This window comes from Melanotaenia boesemani, chromosome 3, assembly GCF_017639745.1.
Source record: "Melanotaenia boesemani isolate fMelBoe1 chromosome 3, fMelBoe1.pri, whole genome shotgun sequence".
NCBI classification, from domain to species: domain Eukaryota; kingdom Metazoa; phylum Chordata; class Actinopteri; order Atheriniformes; family Melanotaeniidae; genus Melanotaenia; species Melanotaenia boesemani.
In genome coordinates, this window is record NC_055684.1 from 10056867 (window position 1) to 10075359 (window position 18493).

An 18493-nucleotide genomic window follows, 5' to 3' on the forward strand; every position below is an offset into this window, starting at 1 on the left:
ATAACAATAAAACTAGTTACCATAGCTATGCAGACGACACACAGGTATATATTACAATGTCACCAGGATATCGAGGCCCTGTAGAGGCTCTTGGAAAATGAATTGAAGAGATTAATGATTGGATGTGCCTAAACTTTCTTCAGTTAAACATAAACAAAACTGAGGTGATGGTCTTTGGAACCAAAGAGAAACGATTAAAGGTCACCACAGAGCTTCAGTCTATACACCTAAAAACCACCAACCAGTCCAGAAATCTGGGTGTAGTGATGGACTTAGACCTTAACTTTGAGAAACATATTAAGGGAATTACAAAGTCAGCCTACTATCACCTTAAAAATATACCAAGGGTAAAAGATCTGATGCCTCAGCAGGACCTGGGAAAACTAGTCCATGCTTTCATCTTTAGTTGGCTTGATTATTGTAACAGTGTTTTTACAGGTTCTACCTAGAAAATTAACTAGACACTTGGAGCTTATTCAAAACTTTGCTGCTTGAGTCCTCACTAAGACCAAGAAAGTGGACCACATCAGTCCAGCTCTGAGGTCTTTACACTGGCTGCTGGTCCGTCAGAGAATAGATTTTAAAGTTCTGCTGCTGGTCTATAGGACCAAAATACGTCAGTGACCTCTTGACCGAATATGAACCTGCCAGAACCCTCAGGTCATCTGGATCCAGTTTCTTATCAGTTCCCAGAGTCAAAACCAGACATGGAGAAGCTGCATTCAGCTTCTATGCTGCACATATCTGGAACAAACTCCCAGAAAGCCTCAGATCAGCTGAAACACTCAGTTTATTTAAATCAAGGTTAAAGACTCACCTGTTCTCTGCTGCATTCCACTATTTCTTATTTGGAGTCCAGATCTGCAGCTGGTTCTTTTATGATTAAATCTTAACTTCTTTATATGAGCTTTTTTTTCTGTTTTTTTGTGTAATCAATTTGATCTTTTTTAATCTTTATTTTTCTAATGCACTTGTATTTTTTCTGCACCTTGCTGTAATGTTTTTATGTTTTGTGTAAAGCACTTTGAATTGTCTTGTACGTGAAATGTGCTATACAAATAAATTTGCCTTGCCTTGCCTAAAATATTTAGAATTTCATTATCATACAATCAAAAATTAAATCATTAGCAAGAGGATGGCGAGTGCATCCACATGTGAGCTGGAGAGTAAACCAGCAGTCTTCCATTTTAAGAACAAATCAACATCCACACCAGGACTATCTACATGCATGACAGAGAAGTTTGTTCAAAAACAAATAAAAATAATACTTTTAGAACCAAACTCATCTCTTTTCCCTGCAGGTCCTGCATATTAACACAGAGAAAGTCAAACTGTCCAACAAATAAACCAAACAGAGATTATTAACCCTCACACTCGCCTCACATTTACTATCCTGCGGTGGTCATAACTGTCCCCACATAAAGAAAACTGCTAGAAAATCCTCATACATCAATATTTTTTCAGCTTGGTGTTTCATGAATTATTTTAAGAACTTCAGACCTGCTCAAAACGACCAATGAGCAGAAAGAAATATAAATGTATGAAGAAGTTTATCCAAATTTATTTATTTATCTATATTGTCCATGTACATTTTTGCCACCGACGTGTCCAGAGGACACCTCTGACAGCACATAAGAAATACAGTATGAATGCAGTCAAATCAGTTTTGCTGCTTTCTTTGACATATCCAAAGTGAATGGCACCCAAAGACCCGTCCTCCTCATATATAGTTTCAAAGCAGCTTTAAGCAGTTAAATCAACAGGTCAGAAAGGTTTGCTTCCACAAGTTTCTCTTTTTCTGCCAGTTGTCCATGAAAATATCACAACTGTTGCCAGGAACCACAGATAACCCTTTCCCCCCGGTAGGGAGCATGCCAGTGCTGGATAAGGCAAAGGTGGAGCTGGGGGTGGTGTTACATGTTCATCTTTCCAGCTGATGGATAGCCATGAAAGCAGCCACCACCGAAGAAGAAGTCAAGTGAGTGCCACTTCCCCCACCTGGGTCTTCCACAGCCTGATGGTAGGTTAGACAACCTATTGAAAATCAAGTTCAGATCCACTGACTGAGGTTGATCATGTGGCTATGTTGCCTGGGAACCAATTTAATTTTTGATAGGTTAGATTTAAAAAATCTCGTGTTGACATCTTAACACCTCATCAAGTACCAGTCCGTCCACATAAAAGCGAATACAGAAAAATTATGTCTGTATTCATGTTCCAGACTATCTGTTTATCCATATTTAATATCTCTGTGTTACAAACTACAAATCTGATGATGGTCTGGCTCCAAAACCTTAAAGATGGCTACTAAAAGAGTTTAAAGCTTGAAGGAGTCTGAGGAAATTAAGTTTGTCTCTTCAAGGATTTCAATGAAGACTGAGGACCTGAAGAGGTGAACAGGTGGACAGACTGCTGAGCTGATGGTAAACTCAGTCTGTAACAGATGGAGTCTCTGACTTTAAGCACTGTCCCGCTGGGCACCATTGACCCGTTACAATTTGTCATAAAATTGTTCTTTAATCCACCCAGAGGCTTCAAAATCCATCAAGGAGCAGGAGAACCAAAACTCAGAAGAGATATGATTTCATTTATCTGATAAAGTGTCTGAAGACGTGGATGCTGCGCCGCGAGTATTCAGACCACTGCAACACAAAACTCTGAAATAATGATGTCACTGTTTGTGCAGACTGCTTCTTTGCAGGCTGGTTTATGAAAGCAGATGGCAGTGAGCTCTGCATTTCCATTAGCACATGTATTCAGACATTTTTCAACCTTTTTTTTTGGTTTAGCTCAATGTTTGTTCTGATGGCTCTCATGCTGATGTGACCTGAGGCAAAGAAGATGGTCATTTAAAAAGAAAAAACATAAAGGATGATGATATACTGTTGATATTCCTCGGCCCTGAACCACATGAGAGATCTGGCAGGAAGGAGCTGATGAAAGTGACCTGTATGGAAGCTGTGAAATCAAAGTTACTATGAGGTATAAATGAAAGCAAAAGCGAGTCACAACTCTTAAACTCTCCAGACAAAACGTCAAGATGTTTACAGCTAAATGTCTACAGAAAGTCTGAACTGGATTACAAAAGGAACATTACACTCAGCGTCCACTTCATCAGGTCCACTTGTTCAGCATCTTGTTAACACAAATGTGTAATCAGCCACATGGCAACTCAAAGCATTTAATCATGTAGAAATGGTCAAGGTGACTTGCTAACTCAACAAAACTAGATAACAGAAGATGGAAAAATGTTCCCAGGTCCAATGAGTCTATAATTTAGCTCCACATTCAGATGGTAGGGTCAGAATTAGGCTGTTTTTTAGTTCAAGAACTGGTGCGTTTGAAAACTGACCTCACGCACAAAAACAGAGCGTATGCACAGTAAACACTTAGCTTGCACACATTAAACGAGCATGTAAAACGGTATCTGCGATGGGAAACATCACAAGGAGCCGTTTGTGCTCTGCAAGCAGACAGAACAGTACCTGGGAGCAGATAAGCTTGTTTTTAAGGCCTAACAACCCACTGTTTGCACAAATTGGGCCAAATGAGTGCATGGCATGGTCCAACATGCTCTCAACTCTCCTCAGCCTGTTTTCAAGTGCACCAGCTCAGAAACTAAAGAAACACCAAGCACAATTTGGTGGAAATAATATGTAAACATGGATCCATCCTGTAGATAGATTTTGAGCATATTTGTTACAGCAGTGAAACGAATCCACCAAAAACCCTTTATCCTCCGTATTAATGAAGTTTCAAACCTTACATTTAGAGGATGACTCATTTGATAAATCACACAATTAACCACTCAGTCGCTGCAAACACCAACGTTTATTATCTTGTCGGTTGGGAACCACCGGGATGTGGTGGAACGGCAGATTCTCATCATGGATGCCACCGACAAATCTGCAGCAACTGTGTGATGCCATCATGTCAATATGGAGCAAAACCTCTGAGGAATGTTTCCAACACCTTGTTAAATCTATCACACCAAGAATTAAAGCAGTTCTGAAGATAAAAGGGGTCCAACCCAGTACTAGCAAGGAAGACCTGATAGCGGACGGTGAGTGTACGTTGCAACCTCGGGGAAACCCTGGCCGTGTGTTGCTACATGTTCAAATAACAGCCTCTAAAAACATGTTTCTTCCTAATTTCATTAATTATATTCAGCACTTCTGTGATCTCAAATCCATTTTTAACGTAGCCATATGGAACCTTTAGGGCATTTTCTGTTCTGGAGCAAGGATGCCTAACATCTTGTTATTCTTGCTTTCAAGCCAAAAATTGTTGTCCGTTTCCATAGGAACGGTGCTGCAGGTGGAAACAAGACACCATGCATTGCAGAGGCGTGTAAATCAACTACTGCGCGTGGTTCCTGGCAGCAGACAGGCGACGTGTTTCAACGATTCTCATCCATCACCTGCAGCGGTGCGAGTCGAGCCGATTTGTTCTATTACATTCAGCCCTCAAAGTCTCATTTCATTTGATAGCTGAATATTGGGAGAGTGGACAAGGCTGTTTTCTGCTCTGCTCCACTCTTTTCTTTTTTATTCTTTTTATCAGATTCAGCAGGAGCAGAGTAGCAAGTCTACTAACAGGAGAAGAACCGGGTTGTCACCTGCTGTAGTCAGACGTCGTCTCTTCGGTCAAAATAAAAAACCCCAGTTTACACACCACCAAGATCCAACTCAATAACCTCCTCAGTTAGCTAATAATACTTTTGACAATATGGTTTTTATGATGAGAAACCTCAGCTGCAGACAATCTTTCTGTTGTCAGAGAAGAGAAGCTCCAGCTAAAAACATCAGGCATGACTCATGACTTTAGTGTTTCTGTTGGCTAAACTTTCTGTTTAGTACTGAAACGTGATGATGTAAAGACTGAATGAGTTGCATGTTATCTGGATAACTGTTCAGAGTCAGATTTCCTCCAAGTTTGTTTTTCAAACAGTAAATGCGGTGAATGTCAGCTTTGAAAGGCTGTAGCATGGTTGCATCTATTTTTTCACAGTTTAGAAATCAAAGGCCGGGACGATGAAAGATGGAAGAATTAGATTGGAATTACATTTACGTCTGTCTTGGTAAAAAGGATGAGGTATTTCTAGTCGATTCACTTAAGAGAACCAGTTGTGTAGCAAAATTTTTATTTTGAACCTTGGACCTGTCAGAAACAAATAAAAGTAAATAATGATCAAGTTTTTGCTACTGCTGCCATTCTCTCTCCATTTTTGATTTTTGTTTTGTTTTGTTTGCAAAGTTTGGGATATTCTTCATGTCATAGTGGATGACATGTCACATTCCAGGTGATGAAACAAATCTGTGGTACTGACCTGAACTACTGCCAGATGATCCAGAGCTTTTTTTCTTCTGAACCAAGTTGTTCGTCTCATATTTGAATTCTATTGCTGAACATTTATAAACCTGCTCAGTGCTCATATTTTGCCTTCTTCCTACGTTTTTCCTGGCTCTCCTGATACCAGTGATTTGATCTTTTGGAGCGAGCCAACTCTAAAAACCAGTTCTTTAAAGCGAACAAGAAGAGTGGACTCCTGTCCAGCAGAATATTTAGAGGGGCAGGACTTTATTTGGATTGACAGGCCATGCAGCCAATCAGATGCAAGGAAAATGAGTCTCATTCTATTATGTAAAAGAAGGAATGGGGCAGATTCTCAGAAGACAGGGAGTGTAGTGGTACAGGCCGGACACACAGAGACAATAACAAAAACCAAATAACTAGCTTACCAACATAAAAACCAGTCATAATCTCTCAATTTGGCTAAATTAGAGGCAGTGAGTGTTTTAAAAGAGCCACACTTCCCATCACTAGTCAACACAGCAATAATGGAGTTGGGATAACTTCTGGGTCACTTGACATGACATGACAAGAAGACTTTAGAAAGATTTGGAAAAAACTCTTAGAAACCACCAGCTCACACCGGCTCACATCTAAAGACAAGTGTTTAGAGTTTTTAGTGCAGGGTCACTATTTACCAGACTGCAACTAGATTTTTTTTTTTTTTTTCTTGTGATATGTTGGACAGTTGATATCGAACAGGCAGGGCTGATCTGCTACAAGCTCCAAACTTTCATCTCGGGTTCTTCTTTGTCTTTTTATTAATCCATTTTTGTTCTGTCAGGAGTCCTGTTTCTGCTTTTGTCAGAGCTCATCTATTGGTTGCTGATTATGTTACGTCTCTATGAATTGGGACAAAATCAAACGTGTTTGATATTGTCGCAAGCCCAAAAAGACTGATATGAAACAGAACAGATTAGCACCTTCAACTTAACGATCGAGATGGCGGGAGCGCGCTGTGACTCCATTAAGACTTTAAGATTTTCTAAAGACTTTCAGTTTTTAGTCTGGGACTGTGAAAATGATTTGGTGCAAACCCAGCATTAATTTAGAGAAAAAAGTCTAAATCAAATCGAAGCCCGCTATCAGTTTGAGTCATTCATCTTTGGAGTACAAATCAGAAAAACAAACAAAAAACAGTTTTCCTATTTGTCACTTTGGTTTCAGAAAAAAAGGAAACCAGGTGTTTTTTTTTTTGTTTGTTTTTTTTTTTTCTAATGTTTTATTTTTCATTTCAAAAAGAAGAAAAACTACCTGAAAGTAAACGGATTGGTAGCAACTGAGATAGTTTTCTTCTCCAGCTTGACTATTAGATTGCATACATAAAGAAAATATACAATTTGTTGAGGAAAATGCCAAAGAACATAATCTAAAGTAAGATTACAAACATTTTTCATGAAGACAATGAATCAGTGAGTGAAAACTAGAAAGAAAGCATAATGTAAGCTACATGTTAAGCTAATGTTGAGGTTCAAGGAGCAGTGAGAACAGAAGGAAATGGAGAAGCTTTGTGATGGAAATTAAGGTGTTTACCGACAGATGATTAAATAAAATGTTTTTGTCTTGGAACGTCCTTTAGAAGTTCCAGTTTGTGCCAGTTTATTCAGAGCATGATGTTTGTATTTTCCCTTAAATTCTGCCTCTTCCATCGCCCTCTTCTCTTGCAAAGACGTTGGACTCATCGACCCCCTAACAAACACATTCTGACATTCACAAGGCTTTCTGCTGTATTAACATCAAAAAGGAAGAAAAAAACAAAACAACAAAAGTCGAATTGCTGGAGCTGTCTGACCCAGGCCCCCCAGCTGGAAGATCTTCTGAGTGGCTCCAGCCTGACAGAAGATATGAGAAAGCCCTGCTGACGTTCAACTTATTATTTAGATGAAGGGAAAGCTTGGACGGCTTTATATGACAGCCAGCAAGACCTGGACAAGCTCGGGTAGACTGCAGTCCTACGAGATGTTAGCTAACAAAGAAAACACAGGTGTGTGTGACGTGTTTCAACTGAAATTTAAATCCACCTCAAACAGCTGCATGGCTCGCTCTGAGCTGGGATTGGCTTTCCTAGAAGCATTCAGAGTTAAGTCAGCTCCCTGAACAACAGTCAACACGTGATAACAGCTAATCTTGAAGCCTGGAAAACCTGAAAGGCAGCAACACGGCTGCTAACATCCTCACTAAACTGGAGCCCTTTCTGAAGCTGAACAACAGAATATTCATCAACCACAAAAAGCAGATTACAGATACTGGTTTGTCATAATGTGCAGTTTTTTTTTCCATGCAGCTCTTTAGGAAAACAAAGCGAATTGTACACAGGAATCGGTAGAAAGTCATTCAGTCTGTCTACTTTACCCCTGCTGTGTTCTGATCACACCACCTTTCAGACGGAAATTTCCTTTTCACATGCCTCGCTGCAACATGATACAGCAACAAAGATCTCTTCAGAACCATTATATTACTGCTGCTCAGAGAAAACAGCGGCTGCTTTGACTCATGAGGCAAACGGTGGGGGACAGGGCTTAATTTGACACGCTACACCCTCGTCCTCGTCCAGCAGGAAACCAACATTCTTCTTGTTGCAGCTAAAGCTGCAGAGCAACTTTCTCCATCTCATGAAGCACCTCAAAAATCTCTGAATTTAAAGCTGAGCCGCAGAATCTGGAAGCTGCTAATGAATGCCGGAAAAGATCCGATTTACAAGAAATCCAGCTCCATGTGCTTCACGTCCATTACATGATACACCTGCAGGCCCTGTTTTTTCTATCTTGCTTCAAATGTTGAGAAATTACATGTTGCTTTTAATTGTTTAGTGTATTTATTTATTTATTTTATTTTTTATGAAAATACAAAAAGAACAAAACAAGGTGGTTAAGTAGCAGTGTTAAGGGTCTTGCCTTAAGACCCAAATGGAAGGTGTTAATATTCGTCCCCTGTGGGATTCGAACTCCGGTCTCCCACATGGGAAAGCTATCCAGCCACCACGTCTTTCTACATATCACCTTGTTTCAGTTCCCTCCGCATTCAGCCGCACTTTGTTCAGGCAGTAGCTCCCAAATGAAGGCAGTAGGAAGTAGATCCCATGAAGCAAACTGGATGGATGATATGTCACGCAGTAGCGTTCATGGAAAAAAATAGTGATTGTGTCGTTCATTCATTCATGATAGTCGTAGAAGAATAAACTCTTTTCAAAGATTTAGCTTCCTTTAAAGCTCTTATGGCTCCAAAATTTCTCTTCATTTAGTTCCAGTCTGAGCTTCTATTTTAGCCTAATTTAGCAACTATAATAGAATAAGTGTCTGTAAGCAATATTTTAAGTCAGTATTTTCATAAAAGCCATATTTCTGTTTTTTTTAACGTACAATCAGAGCTTTAAACAAACTAGTGAACACAAAACCATAGCAAACTGGATTCATTTTAAGCAGATTTTGTTATTCAGAAATTTTGTTATTCAGAAATTTATTAATTATTAAATAATTGATGAAAATGTTCAGGTTCTGTGTGGTCTGCAGGGATGATCTTTGAGCCATCCCTGCAGAAAACCTCCCATCTAAGGCGTCTGCTGTCATAACCCCTCTTCCTGCTTCCCCGGAGACTCTGTCCTCCACCACACGGAGTCATTAACCTCCAACCTTCACCATCTGATGGCTCACCACTACCATCACTCTCCCCTCAATCTCACCCATCACCGACCATCCACAGCTGCTGTGCTTCCTCTCGTCTGCCCCACGTTATACCACCCCTTCAAACACAAAAGATCACTTTCTCCACCATCATTCCATTTCTTCCCTTCTCCATCCATTCGTCGCTTCCTCTAGAGACTTAAAGTGCATTAGTATAAGAGGCTCTCCTTCCCCCTCTTCAGGCTCTGGTCCAGCTCCATCTCTAAAAGACGTGAAAGGAGAGCACTCTCCGGGTATTGTGCAAGGCAGAATGAAATCAAATGTTCACATCCATTAGTGGCTGTACATCCAGTTAAAAGTTGTGTTGTGGGGACAGAAGCTGGTGGTTCATGAAACAACCGAACTCTGACCAGCGAGGCACAGACGGCACAAACCTCATTCCACAAAGATTTTAACAGAGGAGACGCAGGAGATGATGAAGTGAAAAGGGACAAAAAATCTCAAAACATTTATTTAAAAAGTGCTTTTCAGAAGGTGACAATCACACAAAAGGCAGTCATGAGATACTGGAGGTAAACTGCAGTTATACGAGTTGCGAAGCTGGAAAATGGATTTTTTTTTTTTTTTTTTAACATTTCTCTATTGATTTCCTTAAATAAAACTACTCTCCACAGTTGTTGCTAGTTTTAAACAAGAAACAGGCCAAGCAATAAGTCTGTTTGTTATGAGTAAGAACTTTACTGAGAACATGTCTGATTCATCCATTAGCTGAATAATGTAGTGAAACATGGTGGTAATCATGAGTTGACCTTTGACAGAACAGCAGAAGGGAAACTCACATCTAGTTAAACATCATGTCTGCACCTGGAAGATAATAATAAATCAAACCTGCTGCACAGACCCAAAACAACAACTTTTGTTTTCAGGGGTCATGAAACTTTGGGTTTCTACAGCAAACTGCCAGCTGAGGCACAAACACGGAGACAAAACGAACCATCGTTTCCACAGAAACTGCTGTGTCAGACACTGTTAACATGACGAGGAGGCAGACGGGTCTGAGCTTCATTTACAAACCTGCTCTGAAGAAAACAGGGAGTTCAACGGGGTATTATCAGGAATTAAAAAAATAGATTTTAACTGCATTTCTTTTTTGCTCAAATTACCATTACTGTGAAACCTCTGTCCATAGTACTACTGTTCAGAGAGAATTTGGACACATTTCCACTCAACAAACACACAAACAAAAAGTTTGAACAATTCTTTATTTAATTCATGAAGACAAAAAGAGAAAAATAAGACATCAGTGGTTAAATGTTATATTACCAGTAAAAAGGGATGAAAATAGTGTTTGAAAGCTTTAGTTTAAGGGTCATGAAAAAGGAGAGAAATATTAGTTTGAGAACACTTTAACACGAGGTCGTCCAGTGAGCCCTGTGCCCTTTTCAGACCCAGACACAGCAACTGAGCTTAAAAAGGTCATTTCAGCAGCCTCTAAACTCAGAGGTGGGTACAGGTCACATATTAACCATCAATATTCCCCAACACTTGTCTTTAATCTTCAGTTCACTGAAGGTCCTTTAATTAAATAGCCTGAGCACAAGCTGACTGGCAGTCTGATACACAACCAGCGGATCGGCGCTCCAGGCAGAAGAGCTGCACATGATTTAGACCTGATGTTGATAAATCTGTTGCCACCTCCGTGTCCGAGGAGACCAGCTGGTGAAACTCCCCAAAGAGAGCCGCAACTCAGAGCTGCATGTACAAACATCAAGCAGGGCGACTTCATCCGGAGAAGCCCAAAGCTGAGGGAATCAGAGCGGACAGTGGAAAAATCCAGCGAGACAAAGAAAAGCAGTTATGAAACTGGGAAAGACAAAGAGACCTAATTAATAGGTGTCTGAATTTCAATTAACGTTGACCTCAATTCCTGTGAGGAAGAGAGAGCATGTGAAAATGATAAAAAAAAAGAAGGGATGTCTTACATAAGTAGGAATGTAATTTAAGTAAGTTATGTAAGCATAATGAACACAAACTAATGAATGTCCACCATTCTTGTCCTTTGTTTTTAGTTTGTGTTCTTCATTATATTTCAAGGAGGACATCACGATGCAACATCACGCTACAACATCACGCTACAACATCACGCTACAACATCACACTACGTAGTTTATACCCTGCCTATCAGGTATGGGTACATTTAGCTGTGGAAATGCAACAGACATCATGGTTTATTGAACCAAACTGCACCAAACTGGCCCTGAGCCAGACGCCTTGGTGAAAACAGGGCTTTAGAGAACTGATTGGTCACCTGTTTTCATCTTGGATCTAAGAATTGAACCTGCAGGTTAGGTTTAGAGCATTTATTGCCATGGTGACACAACACAGTAAGAAGTCAACCAGTTTCATGATACCGAAAATCCCAATTCTAACCTGAAGTTACCACAATAAGACATACATTCACACTGCAGGTAAAAATGGTCCAAATACAACTTTTTTTTTTCCATAAAGGACACATAACAGTTTGTTGTTTGTTGTGTTTTTTTTGTTTTTTTTTTGTTTTTTTTTGTTTGTTTGTTTTTTTTGACAATCTGATCAGAAAAATCCTATTTCTTTTTCTCAAATTCAGACCAAAACCACTTTCATATCTGGTCCTAAACCCGATCCCCATCTGATGTTTTTCAAAGCGATCTCAGTTTGAACGGCCATGTTTAGGCTGACTTTTACGTCATGGACGTGAGACAGATGTCAGAATTCAGCACTAGAACGCGCTGCGTGCTGCATGTGATGTTGAATCTTCTTCTGCATATTATATACAAAAGTTTGGTTTTGCTTCTGGTAGGTCTCCACGCTGCGTCTGACACAGTTGACCAGAACATCCAATAAATAAACTGAAAAATTAGGTGTGACTCTCTGGTCTGGTTCTGAATTGGTTTGAAATCTGCTTGAAAGACAGAAACTACTTTATGTCATTTGACGTCTCCAGATCTACTCATATAAAGATAACGTAGAGTTCCCCATTGCTCCATTTTAGACTCTTATTGCTCCCACTAGCAAGGATTATGTAAAAAAATAAAAATAAAAAACCTCTATCACCATCATGAATGTGATAATTATGCTGACGACACTCAGCTCTATATTACTGTCTCACCAGAAGACTTTGATCCCACACAAAGGTGAAGTTTGTGCAGTCAAATCAATACGCGGATTCTCAAGACAAGAATTTTCTTCAGCTAAATAACAAATTATTGTCTTTGAAGAAATGAATGTTTAAAGATGTCCAGCAATGTTAAAAACAAGACATCACTCCAGAAATATTGGCGTCATTTTGGGCTCTGAGCTCAATTTTAACATCCATTTTAAAACAGTAACAAAATCAGCCTTTTACCACCTGAAGAGTATATGTAGAATACAGAAACTGATGACCAGAAAACCTGAAGTCTTATCTAAACCTTAACCCTCTATCAGACACTCAATGAAATACTTAGAAATTTAAATTTTCAACCATAGAGAAGAGTGTTATTATAATACTGGATGATATTAAAAAACTTTTAAGTTGGATACTCTTTTCTAAAATAGCAGAAGTTATACAGTAGTAAGTGGTCAGTACTAATAGCGTTTTTCTATTTTTTATGCTAAAAACCTCTCAGTGAAATAGCTGGGATGTGGCCTGTTTCTTGATGATTGGTGTGGAGACCAGTGTGGCTCTATGGTTTCATGCAGAAGCATTTTCTATGTCCAATAAAGTGTACAAATATGGTCATTCTCGCAATAAATTTAGTCTTTAAGCTCATATTTGCCACAGGTTTTTCTTTTTTTTAATATACTTTCATGCATAAGCATATTGATAGTGATGATGATGTATCTTCCAACTGATGCCTGTTCACATTACATGACTCACTGTATGCAGTTTCTTGTCCCTTTCTTTTAATCATGTACAGCATATTGGAATGCTTTGTGTATGACATGTGTTATACAAATATATTTGCCTTGCCTTGCATGTGGGTTCCTTCATGAGTGAAGATTGTTCACACTGTATTTTAAATAATAATGTAAACAACCAGGACAAAAAAAAAAAAAAAAAAAAAAAAAAAGGTATTTGCAAAAATTCTTAATTAAGCATTAATAGTTACATGTTTGGTGGTTTTGATTAGGACAGATATTGGTTATGTGATTTGAAAAAAAAAGTGGGAAAAAATATTAATCTGTAATGTTTTTGTAGTAGTTTTTGGGAGAGGCCTTTTTTGTCCTCTATTGACCCATTAGAACAGCAAATAGAAGCAGCCCACTAGGGTTTTAAAGCCTGCTGCGCTGCATTGCCGTCCTCATCCTGAGTCCTTAACTCTGGTTTCAGTTCCACATCTGACAGCTTCTCTCCATCAACCCTCCAGACTTTTGTGGATTTAATCAGAAGAATTAATGAAGGGATGGCAGCTTTTGGTCGGGGCCATCTTCTTCATGGAGAACAGTGGGTGTCCCTGACATTTTACACACTTCAGCATCCAGCAGATTTGACTACAGCCCTGCTTCGTGCAGCATATACAAAACAGGCTGATTTGTTTAGACATCCAAGAAGTCACATGTTCAGCCTCAGGCCTCGGCTGCTGCGCACGCAACGCTGTGATCAATATCTACATCTTTGATGATGATAGTGGCGCCAATGCTGATGTTTCCACAGAGGAGGCTGCTATCTACGATTGGTTCCACTCACAGGCTGAGGCAAACATGTATATTTGAAGTCATCTCCTTGCGATTAGACACACACACACACACACACACACACTCAGGCTCAGTGAGTCTGCCAGCTGCAGGGCTGAGAGCTCAGCACGCTTTTTGAACCTGATGATAACAGCGTGAATTAGCATGAGTGCGCTCTGAGTTGCTGCATTGTTGTGTGACTGTATCTAAACACTGTAATTACTCTGAGTAACAAACAAACTTTGTGAATAATGCAGCATATGCAGCCTTTGTTGGGTGTATGTGTGCATGTGTGTTTGTGTGGCCACACATGCTCCTAACAAGCTGCGCCTGCAACCCCTCCACTCCTTCCTTATCAGAGCAGCCACTGGTGCATTCCTAGATGCTGACAACAACAACAGACCACAGGCAGTGGACCTTTTTCTCTCCGCTCGCTCGCTCGCACTTGCCACTGTTAGCCTGCCCTATAAATAGCCCATTACTCCGAAATGTAAGCATGCCCGCCCCATGATCCTCCATGCCAGGGCTCATAAACACATACAAACGACCCTCCTTCCGATGTGCACAAGACTCCAGATGAAAAACTCTCCCTTGTAAAGCTCATCTCAGCTAGAGGGGAGAGGCTGCATCACTGGGCTGCTTGATATTCAGCCTGCGAGGTTTGGCCGAGCGACCACCGAGACCTGCGTTGTAACTCCAGAGAGCTGCACATTCATAAAGAGCACAGAGCAGGATGGGGCGAATATCAAAGACCGTTTCCTTCTTCTAAATTATCCTCAAACATTCAACTGAAATCTTCAATATGAAACAGTTTCACAAATTCTGCTGGTTTTATTTGTCTCCTCATGTTGATCACACAAAAACATCCTGGGAACTGTAATCAGTTGTTTTTGGTGCATCTCTCAACACCGCATGGATGCAAAGCTCATTTTTCCTGCACAACTTCATGCACTCCTTTAGGAGCATGGAGGGGAGGGCTCAAAACGCCACCAAAACTTCAATAATAATACTCACAATTATACTCATTATAATGACTTCAGTGTGGAACTAAAAGGATTCTCACAAAGAAGAATGAATTTTGAAAATAAATAGATAAATAAAATAAACAATAAAAAGTGAATGAGGAAATATGTAGACATATAAATAAAATACAAATAAGTTAGGAAATATATATACAAATAAGTAAATCTGGAAATGAATATAAATACAAACAGAGGAAATGTACAGATACGTAAATAAATTAAAGAATAAATAAAGTTGGAAATATTTAAAAATAGAAAAATAAATGAAAATGTGAAAATGTAAAGACAACTATAGAAAAGTAGAGATAATTTTAAGTATTTTATTCTTGCATTCATTTAATATATTTTATAAACATATTTATTCCCTTTGTGTTTAAATTCCTAACTTAGTTTCCTTATGTTTTCCCATGTTTATATTCTTATTTAGACATTATTTTAATGTTTTTGTTTTTTTTTTGTTGGATTTATTTTTCCCTGACCTTTTCTAATTCTTTATTTTCATTCATTCATTCATTCTGGCCCACGCCTGTGTGCTGCGTTTCATTTCCAGACTGAGAAGGTGATCCCTGCAGACCATGGCTTGACATGTGTCCATGTGATGAAGGCTACAAGCTGAAATGCATCCGTCTGATAAAATAAATTCAACATAAAGTCAACACAAGGCAAATACTGCTGGATTTTCTTTTTCTTTTCAAAATTGTTATTAATAAGTAGAAACCCTAAAGCAAAAACAAATATTTTAAATGAATAAATTATTATAATTCCAACAGAAAGGACATCAAACAAATCTAAATCTAATAAAACATTTTTAAATTGAAGAGAACTTTCACAGACGGCTAAAATGCATTCAACAAACCCTAAATGAAGCCTCCTTAACTTGGTTGTATTGACTTTAAATGCGAGTAAACTGCTCAGAGCTCTCCCAGTCAACATGGTGTGAAGCTTCCAGATTTCTGAAGGAAACAACAGCTGCAGCTCTTCACCACATCTGATGCACCTCAGTGCAGCAAAGCTGATCTGACAACTTTTTAAACCGTTTCAGGGCCATCTGACAAGATGCGATACCATTACTGAGGATGAAGGACTGTTCTGGCAGCGCTGGACACCCCTGACTAATCTGACAGAGACACGTTACCATGGAGACAACACAGCTGGAAGATGGACCCGTTTGCCACAACTCTGTTGGATAATAAAACTGCTTTCAACAAGAAACATTTAGTGGTTTGTTCTGAGGTGTGCCAAGTATGTGCGCTGATGCAAAACACACAGCATGATTTATTCTGCAAGAGGACAAAAATCTGGACACATTTCCTCACTGTGTCCCAACTTTTGACTCATAGATCAAAACCACAAATGCAAAAGGTTCTCTGCCTTTAAAATCAGGCTTCAAACTTTGCCATCAGCCGATGTTGATGATGGACACCTCTATCAGTCGTCAGAGAAAACAGGGATAGCCCCCAAATTCATCTTAGGAACACCATGAGGATCCAGAAAGAAGTCAAGCCTGAGATATTATCACAGGAAGAGCGAATGTTTCATATAAAACCTTCATCTTCATGGAAACTAGCAGGATCTTCATGATTCATTTCAAACAACGGCAGAGTCATAGGAAACACAGCAGAGTTTTTAGAGCTGGAATCAAACTCCTGAACACAAAAGCCGAGTTTTTGGTATGCTACATGTTAGGAATGCTGCTTCCTAGCGTGTGCAGATCGTCTGCACGTATTTCATGTGCCCCCTGGGCTCTTATAAAGAAGAGGTTAAATGAAGGGAAAAAAGTCACTTTAAAACAATCAGGGTCTGTGAGAGTGATCAAAGTTTACTATTGACAAGAGGGACAGGCTGTAGAAAAAAGAAGAAGAAAAAGACAAAAAAAAGAAGGACAGAAAATTACAGATAAAAGCATGCAGATAAAATCTGTCCAACCCTGGATGTGGGGCAGGGTTTCAGGTGTATGTCAGGTGACGTCATTTAAAGCTACAGCAAATATAAACGGCTCCTAAGAGAATCAAAACAAAACAGTTAAGTAAGTAGATACCAATAGAAACACAGCTTTTAATAATCTGTAACATTTTTACGTCATTTACCTTTGATTTTTTTTTTTTTTTTTTTTTGCTGCACCTTTAAAACACTGTATAAGAGCAAAAACAGATGTTTACTACTTCAACTTAACAGGAGGAAAATTACTATTATAACAGTTCATCTATTTTCTGTCTGAAAACACTGAGCTGTAATTTATTTAATCTGAGTAAACAATCTAAAAACAGTTTCAACATGTTTTATTAAGGCTAGCTTCAGTTTTATAGCTCGGAAAACATTTAACATCATTTTATTAATTTCAGCCAGTCGGTTAGTTTTCTTTTGTTGTTGTTTCCAGTTTACTTACTTAGTCCTGACATATTCCAACTTTTCAGCTCATCTGAGGAAATCATCTTGAGCCTTACAAAACTGCTGCATTTTTCTGTGTAAATAATTAAAAGAAATGCAGATAAATAAGCTGCTTATATATATATATATATATATATATATATATATATATACAAAGCCTCAAGGACAAATGTGATTTTGATGAAACTGTTTGCTATTGGTGGACTGGTGGACGTTCAGTTTGTGATAAAAATGCTGGTTATCTCTTCCAAACCTCTCCAGATGTTCCCTCCTGTTAGGCATCTCAGGATTACTCTGCTTCTTTGGATTACCTTCAGCTCAGTGACAACACAGGAGATCAGACCTCACCAATTACTGAACAGCAGTCTCCTGTAACACCAACACACACTTATCCACCCAACACACACACACACACACTGTAGTTTCTTCTGTCTCCAAACTAGGCTGATGTAACAAATGAACATCTGTGAGCCTTGGGGGGGATAGGAGCCATATGCCACCCAAATTTCGGGGGTTGCTGGAAGTATCTTCCATCAGCGGGGTCATATCAGAGTGGGGTCAGTGGGAACACTCTGGGGCCACCGCCTCGAGGGGGGTCGAATTAGCTACTCCATGAGGAAATTTGGAAGAATCCTTCCTGTGTGCTGATACAAACACTTCACGCACCCGCACCGTTCAGCTGCACCAGTGCTCCGCGCGCTCCCCCCGGGTAGCCCTGACTGGCACATTGTTTCCAACCACCGACTAATCCCTGCTGCGCGCACGTCCGTGCTGCAATTACGCACATTTAGCTCATTATGATGGTGAAGATGAGTGAAGACCGCGAGAGCTTCAGACAGTTCTCTGAAGTTCAACTCTAAACACTCCTGCTCCATCTTCCTCTGCGCGAGCGGAAATCCCGCTCCTGATAACAGATCCGACCAAAGTCCGACACTGGAAGTCTGCCTCCGAGCTCCGCGCTTCTCTGAAGCGTGCACGTGGCTCAGCAGCGCGCGTGCGCGGTCACACAACACACAAAAACGTGAAAGGGACGCTTCGCCTTACCGTGCACAGGAGGAAGAAACGATGGAGAAATCATAAATCCTGAGCTGGTGCCCGCATTGTCGGACGGAGGAGACTGAGGATGAAGAGGAGCAAGCTGCTGCTGTGAGGGAATAATCCGACTGTCAGCGACAATAAACCGGAGAGGAGGAGGAGGAGGAGAAGGAGGGGGCGCTACCCCATCCAATTAGAAACAGTGGGAGCGATTGTTGCAGGAAATAACACAGTTAGTGTTCAGAGTAGATCCACCCTGTCAGGACCAGACGCGCTGTCTGATGGAGTTCTGCTTTTAGGCAGTGGAGGGGGAGGGGGGTTGAACTAAACTGCCTCAAAAATTATGTTGGAAATAAAAACCTGAGAGGAATGCGATCCTGT

General features: G+C 39.9%; 1 protein-coding gene across 1 annotated transcript in view; it reads right to left on the reverse strand.

Moving 5' to 3' along the window:
* Positions 1–18263, reverse strand: part of pcbp4 (poly(rC) binding protein 4) — a 205350-nt gene extending 187087 nt beyond the window's left edge. The window contains exon 1 of the mRNA XM_041979989.1: positions 18122–18263. The gene's annotated coding sequence lies outside the window, so the exon portion shown is untranslated. The remainder of the gene's footprint in view (positions 1–18121) is intronic.
* Between the last annotated feature and the right edge of the window lie 230 nt (positions 18264–18493).